This window comes from Protopterus annectens, chromosome 10.part0, assembly GCF_019279795.1.
Source record: "Protopterus annectens isolate FY-2018-M chromosome 10.part0, PAN1.0, whole genome shotgun sequence".
NCBI lineage: Eukaryota > Metazoa > Chordata > Ceratodontiformes > Protopteridae > Protopterus > Protopterus annectens.
The window spans coordinates 1,132,586,376-1,132,601,069 of NC_056744.1; positions in this window are offsets into that span (position 1 = coordinate 1,132,586,376).

Sequence of the window (14,694 nt, forward strand, 5' to 3'; positions counted from 1 at the left end):
CAAAGTTCTTAATTAAATGCAGTGTAAGACCATTCACACTCCGATAATATGGGAAGTGCCACCATTATGATAGTCATTATTCCCATCTCTTATGTATATGGCAGCTTTTTTAAATTTCTATTTCTAGCTTTTGTGATACATGCACACATTAAAGTTTTGCAAGTTGGTCCTTTATAGGTTTTTTTTCTTATCAGCATTGGAAGCTATGTCACATTTTACAAGACTTTTTGTTTTAATAAAAAACCTCCAAACAAAAAATCAAACACACTCCCATAACTGGTTACCTTAAGACAAACACACAATAACTATGTACATCTTCAAATAATGAAGTTTACCCCTCCTAATAGGAGCATTTGTCTCAAACAGACAGATGTTAACACATGCCTTAAACTCAAACCGAGGCTATCCATGCTAAGATGCATATTATTTCTTGTGCTTCTACTTTCATTAATTGGTGTCTGAGCATTTTTATCTTTTATCCCTCAAAGATGAGAAAACAACTTGCATGTTTTCAGAAACCATTCCCCAGGATTCATGAAGCTTGCGCCAGGCGCAGTTGTAGCATCGGCGGCGATGTAACACCAAATATGGCCGCCAAGCGATTCAGGTACTAGCTGTTTCCAAGTGCACTACCTGCGTAAGCTGCAGCCGCACAGCTCCCCGTGCATGTATGCTAATTACCCCATGCACAGCAGCGTAGCATGCAAATGAAGGTATATAGCAATTCAGGAAGTGGTGCAGGTGTAGTGTAAGCATGCAGAAATGTAAACCGAAAAAAAAACGGTTTACATTTTTTCAAACATAAAATCGGAGACATGACAGCGGGCCAAACTCACGTATTATACTGTTAATATATGCCAATGGCTAAATATATAGCCACTGGCATGAAAAACATGCACAACATATAAAAAAGAGCATTTAATGTCATGCCCACACTAACGCGAAGTAAAATCGCAATGCATCGGTGCGCAAACGGGATCACAATAAAAATGTATTTATATGTAATAAAACTGCAATGTAACACATTTCATGAATTCCCCATAATAGTCAGTGGCACGCATGCTACACCACACCATGGCGCAAGGGTTGCTAAGGGGCTGTGATAGTGTTCTGCACAGTAACTAGGTATTAGTAGTCAGTGCCATGCAAATGAGACAAGTAATACTGAATCACAAAATCCCCACCGGCGTAAGGATGTACCTCACAGTGTAGCAGTACAACACCAAGGTGTGGCCTGGAGATAAAGGTGACATCAAGAGAGGGGTGCGCCACATTGGAGCATTGCTAATCCGGTTTGCCTGTTGCTAAGCAAAGCCACAGGATAGGGGTGTGTTGAAGTAGCCATAGCTTTGCTTAGCTGAGAGCACAGAAGGTAACCAAATGTGCATGTGAACGTGGATGAAAACGCGCTCAAAACCTGGTAAACGGCTGTGCATGGCGCGCACCAGAGCTGAAACTGGAAGGATACAGGAAGAAAATAAGGAAATACTGCAGCAATTTTAAATGGAGTACAAATGAATAATTAACACCTAGGAACCCACAGTGGGCCATTGACAACAGCTAACAAGGTTGCTAGCAGCTACCTGCAGAACAGGAAAGGGGAGGTGTCGTACTGCAAAGAAAAGAGAACTGTCACAGCAGAACAAAGCAAACTTGCAGTAGATCAGCTACATAACACATTTCACAACACAATCCTGGGTTGGGAAAGTACAAAACAAGAAAGCCAGCAGCTGGATGCATGCCTGACAATAGGAGGGGAATCGGGTTGAAAAGTGAAGTAAAGGGCAATAGATGAATCACTGCAGCCAAGCGTAATTCAACACCAAAGGCCCCACAATAGCAGTACCTGGAATTGCACATACACACCCAATTACACCAGCAGCATCCGTAGCACAATAGTATAAAGTGTGAAAGCACCTCACACACTTGTGTATTCCCAGACACTCTGCACCATTGGTGTATACAGACGGGGAACTTTTAATATGTACATGTTAGGGGCTGCCATAGCTTTGATTCACCAGCATGTGTTGGAGACTGAAGGTGGTGTGGCGGATGATGCTGACAACCATCTCAGGCACCGGAGGAGAAGAAGAGTGTTCAAACCCAGAGTAACCTACCAGGGACTACATGATCTGGAGATACAGCGTTACAGGGTGGACAGGGACACCATACAGCAACTTGTTAAGCTGTGCCAACCATGCCTAAGAGCCAGAAATAACAGAGGGGAACCCATCCCAGTGGACACGAAAGTATGTGTAAGCTTGAGAATACTAGCCACAAGTACCTTTCAAAGGCCAACTGGGGATATCATGGGGATCTCACAGGCATCAACATCCAGGGTACTCCACCAGTTCCTGGATGCCATGTTACCATATGCCAATAAGCACATATACGTTCCCCGAATGCAGGAGGAGTTGGCCAGCAATATGCATCTCTTACACTGTGTGACAGACTACACGGAGGTACTGGGTGCAATAGACTGCATGCACATACACATCAAGTCACCACCCGGTGAGCAGGGTAGGCACTTCATAAACCACAAGGGATACCCATCCGTCAACTGCCAGGTCGTGTGCAATGCCCAGAGCATTATCATGGATGTGTGTGCTGGCAGCCCTGGAAGCTATCACGACTCCCACATCTGGCATGCCTCACAGCTGTATCAGGTATTTGCCAGGGGGGACATCCCATATGGCCACCTGGTGGGGGATGCTGGCTATGCACTGGTACCGTGGTTGATGACTCCCATCAGAAATGCACACACACCCATGCAAGAATGCCAGAATGAGGCACACACACAAAACAGAATCATCATAGAGCATGTGTTTGGGATGCTGAAATCACAGTTCCGTTGCTTGGACATATCTGGTGGAGCCTTGCAGTACTCTCCAGGCATGTGTGCCCACATCTTCATAGTATGTGCTATGCTACACAATATAATCCTGCGGAAACAGCTGCAGCAGGGACAGAATGGTGAAGGTCCTCACAGCCCACCACCATTGCCAAGGGCCCCACAGGCACAGAGGGACTCAGACCACGAACACCCTGTGCCAGCCCCAGTAGGCAGATGGAGGCATGCCCAGTATGCCCATGCCTTGGCAAAGAGGGAACGTACAGCACACACACTGACAGTGTAGGCACCTATGGACTGACACCCTTCTTCACCTGCACACACAGTAAACATGGATGGCACACACACACGACCACCTGTAAATTGTCATGTATAGGTGATCTACTGTGTGCATCCTACATAGGCAGCCCTCAACTATTGTACACACGACTGCCATTGGCACAAGGTAAGTCAATACCTGAACAGTAAATTAAGCTATCAGCATGTGTCGATACTGTATGTATAGGTTCATAGGTAGGTACTTACCTAACTGCCCGAGGCCATTCATAAGCCTAGCCAAAATGTGTCTGCTGTCGCCACCCCATTGATTAACTAACTGTCCCTCTGTGGAGCAGAGCTAATTGCGGGATCCCTGGGGTGTATCCATTGTTCCCCACCCACTCTGCAAGGATTCCCTGGAGTGTTAGTGATGGGCTCCATATAATGTAATCAGGGATGTAGTTCTAAAGCATGGGGAGTACACGTGACAGGAATCTGTCACTCCAGCATCTTCCAGTTATGGTTGTGGCAAGGTGTAGCTAATTACAGTGTGTGGCTCACTGTGATATGGATTCCCATAGGTAGAGCATATCCATTAAGCCTGACTTGGATATGGCTTTGTTGGCCAGCAAATATCATCTCTGAGTAAATGAGATACCACTGAGTAATGCAAGAGATTATGCAGTCTGGCAGCATAGGACACATGTCTAAGGGCATTATTCCTCTTGGAGAGGTACGTTCGTGGCCCTTCCAGCTGTTGGATGTGTCTTCAGAGGTACATCCAAAATGGGTTATCATACTCGATGATGGGATTGATGAGTGATGAGTAAAGGGGCACAATAACCTCAGTCTGTTTAGATGCGAACCCTTAAGTAATCAGATGGCCTAGATGGATGTCCTAACTACTTCGCAGATATGATTGTCAATGGAGAGATCACTATCTAATGTAGTCCCCGCATACCCATTACGTCATCTGAATTATAGTGTCTGCCACTTGTGTTAATATGTGTGTGTGTAGTTTCCCAAAATGGAATGACCATGCAGTATGTGGCCTTTAGCTGGAGGCCATGACTCTGACACCCTGTGTTGGTCTATGTGAGGCCCTTTGAAGGACGTCCATGACAGTTGGACTGTCAGTTATGGGTCCCAGTTTGCAGTAATCATGAAACACGGTCTGCTGTAGTCCACCTGTGTTAGCCTGTACCTCTGAGAAGTATATGGCAAACAGTAGGGGTCCCAGGACTGAGTCCTGTGGGACACCAGTTGTGACCGGTCGAGTTGGACCTGGAGGCTGCTAGGCTTACCATGTGGGTTCTATGTGTAAGCCTGTTGGCAAACCAACCTGTGATGTATTGGTGTATATACTGGCTGGTGAGTGTAGAAATAATACCTGAGTGGGAAATGGTGTCAAAACCCTTGGTGAGGTCCAGGTAGTGTGTGTGTGAACTACCACACCCCACACCTAAAGTCTAGGTGACTGTAAGATGTCAAACAGGTTCAGTAGGCATGATCTGCACTCAATCAAGCTGACCTGGGTTGGGTCAAGTGTCTGGAGGTTACCATTGTCTATGTTAATGAGTGCCATGAGGATGCGCTCCATAGACGTGCAGATCAGGCTACTCAGCTTATGGGGTGGTAGTTACTGTGGCCAGTTGTGTCACCACCTTGGTGGAGTGGAATAGCTGTTAACATGCGCCATTGAATGGCCATGTAGCCTGTGTAGAGGCTGATGTTGAATTGCTATATTAGGCGGGGGGGTCACTTTGTCTTGTAGTGTCTGCAGGATGCAGTCTGGGACACCATCTGCCTCCATTGATGCTCTGTTATGCCATTTGAAAGGGCCATTACCACCTGTATGTCTCAGATGTCTGGGATACTGTACGTTTTGGGTATTGTTGTGGGCCCTGTAGGGGATGAAGCTTGCACCGAATGTATCATCAAGTGTGTTGGTGATATCAGTAGGGTCAGTATATTCAGTGCAATATTGCACCAGCACAATGCAAATCTGTGTGCTACTGCTTAGGTCCTTGACATGGCCAAAGAAGCCTTTGTGGTCATCTGCCAAATCCATGCCTATTTACCTGTGGATATCAGCCTTGGATGATTACATGAGTAACATAAGTGTCTTGCTAATACTGGTCACGGATGTCTGCATGTCTTGGGATTTGCAGTTGTTCTGGACTACTGTCCTACTTCAGTTGTATAGCCTGTATATTGCAGGGTTTCAGCAGACTGGTTATTTGTGTAGGAGTAGCGAGTCCTGGTTTACCATTGATGGCATGACCCATACATCTTTGTAGGTGCTTATAGAGTGCATTTGTAATTCTGTCTGTATCTTGAGCAGTGTCATCCCTGAGCATGGGGGCTGCGATCCCTCCCACCTCTGTCATTAGTACTGTGAATTTAGCTATAGGAAAGGTATTCACTGTGTGTTCCTTGGGTGGGGGAGATGGTTGGGAGTGGAAATCATCAGTGAATAGTTCATGGTCAGATCTAAACAGTGACCGGTTTACCTCTGCTGTAGTGCACCTGTTGCTCATGTCAGTGATTACCACTTCTAGTATGTTTTCACCTCTCGTTAGTCCGTCTACCAACTGATACAAGCCATATGAGGTAATAAATCCCAGGAAGTGCTGGGCTTGGAAGTGAATACTCGAGTAGGTTATCCAGTTAAGTGTAGGGTAGCCGACATTGACCAATAACAGGGTGTCTGGTAGGACTGTCATGTTTACCACTGTCTCCAGATAGTTGTAGTGGTGCTCCTGGGTCATGGAGGGTTATCTGTAGCAGCTCACAGTTTGCATTTGCACTCGTGGCTGATGTTAGCTGCACATGGATGATCACAAAGGTATCATGCTGCCCCACTAACTTGGAGGTGTAGGTATCCCCGATGAATATGGATACGCCCCCTCCATGTCTGTGCCAGTCCATGTTCAGTGGCTGAAATGTGTGTTATGGGTTATAGTCTGGTAGTGCCGGTGTGCTCACAGGAGCCTTATACAGGTCCCAGTCACAGAACAGATGTAGATGTTGTCCATACTGAGGGGTGCTGTGAGTGCGTGCATGTTGTGAGTACTACTCCTGGTGTTGAGTAGCCTAACCCTCATTGATTGCACTATTGTGCAGTTCATGGAGGTGAGATTCACTTCTGATACCTGCCTAAAAACAGCACCATGGGGGCGCCAATAGCCTTGCTCAGCATTCCAAAGCCTTAGGCTGACACATGCAAGTTGGTATGGCATTGTTGCAGGCATGTTTCTCATCTGTGCTTGTGTCCCATCTTTCCTGTAGGTAACTTACTGGTAAGCAATACAAAGCCTGAAACCTATATAAGTCCACTAGCTTCCAAGATAGGCTTTTGGAGTGATTATGTATCACTAGTCTGTATGCTCTTGCTGTACTTAACTGTTGTCTGACTACATGGTGATTTTACACTGTATATTGTGATCAGAAAACTCTGTATAATCACATATGATGTTGGAGATGGCCTGCACTGTAGAGGTTCACATATAGGTAGTAGGCTGTCTGCCCAAGGGCATTTAGAAGCATAGCTGCAGTGTGGTGGCTTTATCTGCACCATTGATGAAGTAACTGACCCTCTGTCAAGCATAGCCAATGAAGTGATTACAGGCAGAGTTGCTGGAAGCTGTTGAAGACTGGGGTGCTGTAGGGTGATAGGGGCACATAGTGATCTCAAAACGGCATGTTAACATGACAATCCAACAGCATTCAATTTCCCCAACAGATCTTGCAGCTATAAAACTGGAGTATGTTCCCCCACACCCTGGCTGTATGTTTCTGGGACACATGATCCCAGGGGTGTATATACTGTTGCCCAGTCACACATCAAGGTTTCCCCTGAAGTGTGTCAGTGAGGGGCTATGCCAAATGTAGTTAGGATGTTAATGTATAGTTTCTCAATTCATGTGTTATGTCAGTATTTCGAGAAGCTCACTGGGTGTGGGTGGCTCTGCCTGTTGTGTAGCCAAGCTTACACATAGGATTCATGGACATAGGAAATAGGCAGAAGGAACATTAATGTCAATAGTGTAATGGCTACAGTATTTGCATAATATCTGTGCAGTCGTGGTTCAAATCCCAATAAAGTCAGAGATGTTTTACATGTTACATAGTATACCTTAACTGCAGCTTGCATATATAGGTAGTATTCCACAGAATAATAAACATTTGTAACGCATATAAACCCATGTGTGCTGGAGAGTACAGTTAACAGACAATGTAATGTTATGTAAGCACATAGTGAGATGTTACATCACTGAAATGTATATATCCTTAGTAGTTAGCAGAAGTGGCCATATTTGTGTGCACAGGTTGTAGGGTGTAAAGTTTGTTTAACTGTGTACAACCGCTGGTATAATGTCGCGCAAACACCTTTAAACCTGCTTACAGCTGCTTAAATTAGCCTTATTCTGTAGTAAAACATGTCTAATACATTGCAGGTGTTGAACCCTGGACCATGCACACCATAGTCATGGGACCTACCACTAAGCCATCTAATCTGTATACATGGTAAGTGGTCATTAGACTACACCTTATACTACAGGCATTTCACAGTACAGACCACAAATGGGACAGTCACTTTGTGTACATATGTACAGTACATTGTAATGTACTGTAATGTGTGAATCAACATATACAAGTCTACATATGTATAAGTGTTACAAATTAATACTAAATATATATATATATATATATATATACATGTCACTGATGTGTGCACATACATATATATATATATATATATATATATATATATATATATATAAAAACATCTATGAACACACTTTGTGACAGAGAAGCATTCCAAATGGATAGAAGTGTATGCAAAACACATGCAGCTGTGGTATTATAACTATTAATATTAACCTAATTCCCCATAGAAGCAATTGTTGCTGTGTAAATGGAGATTGGTGTGCGGGAGGACCGCTGGCCAATGGAATATGCATCAAGGAGGCCTGTGTCGGATGTTCATTACGTGAAATGGAGGGGTACACATGGAGTATGGGCACAATGTAAAAAGGACACAAAACAAGAACCATTCTCATCCATAATACGCCCTGTCAGTTCACATTGCAACACTGACTTCAACAAACATATGAACATTAACAGGTATCATACATATGTACACCAACTGACTTACACATTTGTTTGCAGTAGTGAGGAATGGCTGTAGTACACTGTACATACTAAACACCATAAAAGTTGTACATATCTCAGATGTCTGAGTGGTAACGCCAGCGACTGTGGTGTTCATGGTCCCGTCTGCAAGGGCTGTTACGTCATTCTGAGGTCCCGAATAAGGGATGTTGGATGCAGGTTATTAAAGCACTTTTAAGCAGACGTTAGTGGGTTATTGCGCCGGTAAGCGGCGCTTAAACATGACTACACAGATAAGAACCACACAGGTTTAACTTTTGCTGAACATCGCGCAGATCACGGGCAAAACCACTCGCAACCGCTGAAATGTGCGTTAATCACCCTTGCACTACCAGTGCCTGCTCTGAGAGGTAAAATGACCACTGCCAGGATTAGAACATGCAGCCATGTACACAATCTTCACAATAACCTACCACTAAGCTACCTGAGATATACCAACGGCAGTTGTGTAGTCTGACAGGTTAAAACACAAAAGGGAGGATTGTGTGGAAATAGGACAAATCGCCATGTACGCAATGAAAGGTGTATGCTATATATATATATATATATATATATATATATATATATATATATATAAATCAACATATATAGAGAGAGAGAGACAGAGGGAGAGAGAGAGAGAGATGTCGATATATAGGGATATACATATATATGTAGATATATAGATAGGTTAACAACATCTACACAACCATGGAGGTACATATAAACGGGATACCTACCAAATACCGAATGCTTGACATACTGAAGCGCGTAATCAAGAGGCTTAAAGACAGAAAGACCACAGTACCGAAACACCAGAAGCGCGAGTTTTAAAATCCCAATGTTAAGGGACTTTTAGTTAGTGCTTCTGGTGTTGCGGTTCAGGTAGGTTACTGTGTGTAAGTGTGTTTCTGAGGGCTTTAGTGTGTGTAAGTGTGTGTTCTGAGTGTGTTGTGTGTTTCTGAGGGACTGTAATGTGTGGGTGTGGGTTTGCTTTGTGTGTCTGTTTGTGCGATCTCGGAGGTAGAATATTAAAGTAGGGGGGCGTAGAGGGGCTTGCCCACCTGCTCATACGTAGTGTAGGATGGTATGCTTGGATGTGGTGGGTAGCAGTGTGTGTGTGTGTGTGTGTTCTGTGTTTGTGTTACTTTTGCGAGTTTGACTGTCGCAAGTTTGAGTGTTCGGTAATGTGGGGTTTAGGAGTCTGGGCCCGGTACTGTGGGCGTCGGAATTGTGTGCGTTCAGGATTCCGTAGATATCCCGTATACAGTGGTTGAAGTGTTCATATATGAGTATAACATGGACTATAGCAATCACACATTCCGCCACGACCATACTATATGAACAAAGGATATGGAGAGTATATGCCTATACGCTATTATAAATATGTGCTATGGACATGAGCCAAAGATAGGGTTACCACCTGTCCCACTTTGCAAGGGACAGTCCCTGTTTGGGCGGTTGTGTCCTGACCAAAAATATTAAAAATGGCAAATGTCCTAAGATTGTAGGACATAATTATGTCCCATGTTTTATGTAATAGTTGCATAAAATAGTTATTTCTGTATCTCAAATACATAAATGTTACAAACAGGATAAGCAACTAAACTGCTACAAGAATAAGCTTTTATTTAGGCAAAAAAGTAAAGTTATATCCTTTGTACTGACTGTGGGTATGTGTCGGCCTGTAAAATCTGATGTGTGTCCCGAAAATGTCCCACTATGGTCATTTGAAAAGGTGGCAACCCTAGCCAAAGAGGGAGAGTCACCAACACAACTCCAATGACTGCAAATACCTATGACAGAAATACACAGACAGCTTTCATGTAACAACACTTTATTACATTCTGATGTATTGCTGAAAGGATTCAAGGACTAACATCACATGCATGCTATACAGGAACCATTTAACAGTGCCTTAATGAATCAGCCTGCAATTACCATAGTATTAGTCCACTAAAGGATAGGTGTTCAAATAGGAAAGGAACCTTCACACACATATCGAATATATATAAAAGCAGTTCCTACACACCTGCATCTACTATGTACACCCACCAACATCTCCCCCACACCCAAACCAATTACAATACATACTGTAATAACTTCACATATCATTCACTCACTGTACGACATCTGCAGAAGCCTTAACGTACCTTGTCAGAGACACACTAACATGGCCCTGTGTGAAATAGTTGCTGTTATACAATGGAACAGCTGCTGATGTTACAGGGTTTGTTTGCACTAATCCCGGTTCAGAGGGTTGTGTGTACACCAGGAAGTGTTACCAATTACTGATTAACAGCACAGTATGATACAGATTTACACCAAACCAAAGATGTCTGGTGAGCACACTGTAAACCACCTAACATTATATGCATAGCCATACAGCCTTGAGCTGCTCAAACATCCTTGCCAGACTGAAACATCTGCAGAAGTATCAGGTACAAACAAACCTTGCATAAGTAGCAATGTTCTGAAATATAACAGCTGTACTGATATGTAGAATAACATCTTCTAGGCATTACACACAATCCATGGGAGTCATGAAGCTAATATATCTCTGTGTGTCTCCATATAGCTGTTGCAATACATCACAAACAACACATCCAGGCCATCTTCCTCGAAAGTAAAGCAAAGGGACAATGCCCAAGTGGAGTACTCAATTATACACCACTATTGCCATGATATTGGCTAATGGAGTAGCTGCACAGCTGCTGTGCATGTAATTAACTACTTTGGAACACCAATTGGTGGTCAGGATAGCACATTACTGATATTTAACTATAAAAGGATGGCTTGTCACACATTCAGACCATCTGTATATACCAGCAGAACATTAAAAAGAAGATTGAAACACAAACTGAAAAAGACTGAAATAACAGTCAATGACAACTCGGGTTACTAATAAGGTATGTAGAACACTCAGTATTTCTGTGTATGTAGTACCTGTTCTGTAATAATTAAAGTGTACACAATGCATATAGTGGAAACAGTTATCTTGTAGTGATGTATTGTTGAGCATAGTAATGCTTGTAGTATTTATATGTGTACTGCTGTAGGTCACAAGGCAAACACCTCATGCACCACAAGGGATGCTATATAAGGGCTTTGAACCCAACAATTCCTCTCCAGCCGCTGTCAGTGGCAGGGTTGGTCCAACAAGTACGTGCTATAACAGGGGATAGTATATGTTGATATATTGTAACAGTAGGCGTATGTATGGGTGTATTACTGAGAATAACATGTTGAAGGTGGGCCTATTGTGCAATTAGGATTTGCATTGTGGGATATTGTGCCAATAACTGTGTAATGTACAGCATTGTAGGCAGATATGTATTACAAGTTATGTATCATTACTGTTATGTTAGGCAAACATTAGTTATGTCTATTGGCATTTACAATACACAGTAACAGGATACATATGACTTGTATTCACCCGACAGTTTATCAGCATGATAGCAAAGTAAAATGGAAGAGCTAGTTAACTATCCATGCACATAAGACATGTAATAGGTTCATAGGTAGGTACTAGTCTGTCTGCCCAAGGGCATTTATAAGCCTAGCCAGAGTGCGTTGGCTTCTGCCACCCCCTTACGTTAGCTCCCTGTGCCTCTGAACAGCAGAGCCATTAGTTCCCTGCGCCTCTGTCCAGCAGAGCTACTGCAGTAATCCCCGGGGTACATGTCTGTCTCCCATCCACCCGTCAGGGTTTCTCTTGAAGAGTGCTAGTGAGGGGCCCTGCCTGATGTACATTGGAATCATGTTCCAAAGCATGGGGAGTCTACGGGTCAGGAATCTATCCCTCCAGCACATCCTAGTTATCGTTGTGGTTAGGTTTATATCCCTAGAGCATGTGGCTCTCAGGGGCTTCTGTTTAGGTGGAGCATATCCATCAATACTGGGTTGGACATGAGCCTTGTATGTCAAGCAGAGATCACCTCTGAGTACGTGGTATGCAACCGAGTACAGCTGGAGTTTTATTAGTTGGGCTATGTAGGTCATCTGTGTGAGGTCAGTAATCCTCTTGGTGTGGTAGTTTTATGGTCTTTCAAGCTGTTGCAGTTGTCTTGTAAGGTACATCCCAAATGGAGTGTTGTATTCTTTAATGGGTCTAATAAGTCATGAGTAGAGAGGCACAATGGCCTCCTTTGTTCTGGATGCGAACCCATTTGAGATTAGGGGGGGCCACATAGAAGGATATTCTAACCACCTTGGCAATATGGTTATCAAAGGAGAGACTGATATCTACTTGGGTTCCCAGATCCCTTATTACCTTTTCTGTATGTAGGGGACTACCACCTATGTGGTAGTCTGCAGGTAATTAGTTTTATCCAAAGGGGATGACTATGCACCTTTTGGCATTCATCTTGAGGCCATGATATTGACACCAGGTATCCGTCTCAGTGAGACCCTTTTGGAGGGTGTCTGTATCAGCTGGGGAACCAATTATGGCCCCTAGTTTGCAGTCGTCTGCACACCTTTTCAGCCAAAGTCCTCCTGTGCTTGCCTGTACCTCAGAGAAGTATATACCGAACATGAGGGGTCCTAGGACTGAGCACTGGTGGATGCCACTTGTAACTGGTTTACAGTCGGACCTATGGTATGCAACTCTCAATGTGTGGGTTCTGTCCGTGAGCCACTTTGCAAACCATCTCGTGACGTAGGGGTTAATGTTCAGGTGGATGGGTATGTTGATAATATCAGAATGGGGAATGGTGTTGAAAGCCTTTGAGAGGTCAAGGTAGGCTGTGTGAACCTCCTTACCCTCATCTAATGCCTTGGTAACTGTCTCAAAGAAGTCCACCAGGTTTAGGAGGCATGGTCTGCTCTTAACATAGCCAAACTGGGTGGGGTCAAAGGTTTGGAGGTACCCAATGTCTCTGTGAATGAGATCCATGATGATGTGCTCCATAGCCTTGCAAACCAGGCTAGTCAGGCTTATAGGCAATAGTTCCCATGGTCTGTTGTGGCGCCAGCTTTGTGGAGTGGGATAACTGTTGCTGTGTGCCATTCAGGGGGCCCAAAGCCTGATGCGAGGCTATTATTGAACATGGTGCTTAAGTGGGGGGCCAGTTCGTTCTGAAGTTCATGTAAAACGCAGTCTGGGATGTTGTCCGGTCCCATGGATGCTGTGTTTTTGACTTTAGAGAGTGCAGCTTTTACCTGCGTAGTTGTGATTACAAGGAATCTGCATTCTTCCTGTATAGATATGGGCCCTTTAGGGGGTGAGAGGGGGGTAAAGTTAGCACTGAACCTATCTGCCAGGATGTTGGCAATATCAGTTGGTTCTGTAATTTTCATGCCTTTGTACTGTAACTCAGAGCAGATCTGGGTGCTGCCATCGAGATTCTTGACATAACTATAGAATGCTTTGTGGTTGTCCTTGGAATTAGTGGCAATTTTGTTTTCGTAGCTAGCTTTGGAGGATCCTATAAGGGATCTCAGCTTCTTACTAAAGCTGACCAGGGAGCTCCTCCACTCATGGGATTGTACTCTGTTTTGCAACAGTTTCTTCCTTCTGTTGTACAGTTTGTTTATGGCAGGGGACCACCAGACTGGCTTCCTTTTTTTGGAGGATAGCGTCTTGGTTCTGTTTGGGATAGCACGATCCATGCACTCGTGTAAGTGCTTAGAGTGCATTTGTGTAGGATTCAGCAGTTGTAACTGTATTGTCCATCTGCATGGGTTTCATGAAGTTCACCACTTCTGTCTTAAAAAGCATGAAGTTGGCTTTGGAGAAATATTTTACTGTGGTTTCCTTAATGGGGGGGGGGGGATGTGGATATCAAGGGTGATTAGCTTATGGTCGGATCAGACCAACGAGGAGTTGACTTCAGGTGTGGAACACCGGTCACTCATGTTGGTAATAACTAGGTCTAGGATATTGCTGCCCCTGGTGGGGGTGTGGATAAGTTGATCCAGGGCATTGGAGTTTATAAATTCCAGAAAGCGTTGAGCTAATGAGTTGGTACACGAGTAGTTTTCCCAGTTAATGGTGGGGTAGTTGAAGTCGCCCATTATTAGGGTGTTTGGTTGAACCCTAATATTTTGCAGTACATCAAGAAAAGAGGAGTGGGAATCCTGGGGCATGGTGGGGGATCTGTGGCAAGCTACAATTTGGATTGCAGTTTTGCCCAGAGTTAGTTGCACTTGGATAACCTCGGATGCATTATGCTAAACAACTAGCCTGGAGGTGTGGATATCCTTAATGAATATGGACACACCTCCGCCTTTGGTGTTTCGGTCCAGGTTACATGGCCGAAACGTGTGGTATGAGTTATAGCCTGGTAGTGTAGGGGTGCTCTCTGGAGCCTTGAACCAGGTCTCAGTCACTGCACAGATGTCTATGTTCTCCATTTTAAGGAGTGCCTTGAGTGAGTGCATTTTGCGATTTAGACTTCTGGCACTGAGTAGCATTACCCTCAGTT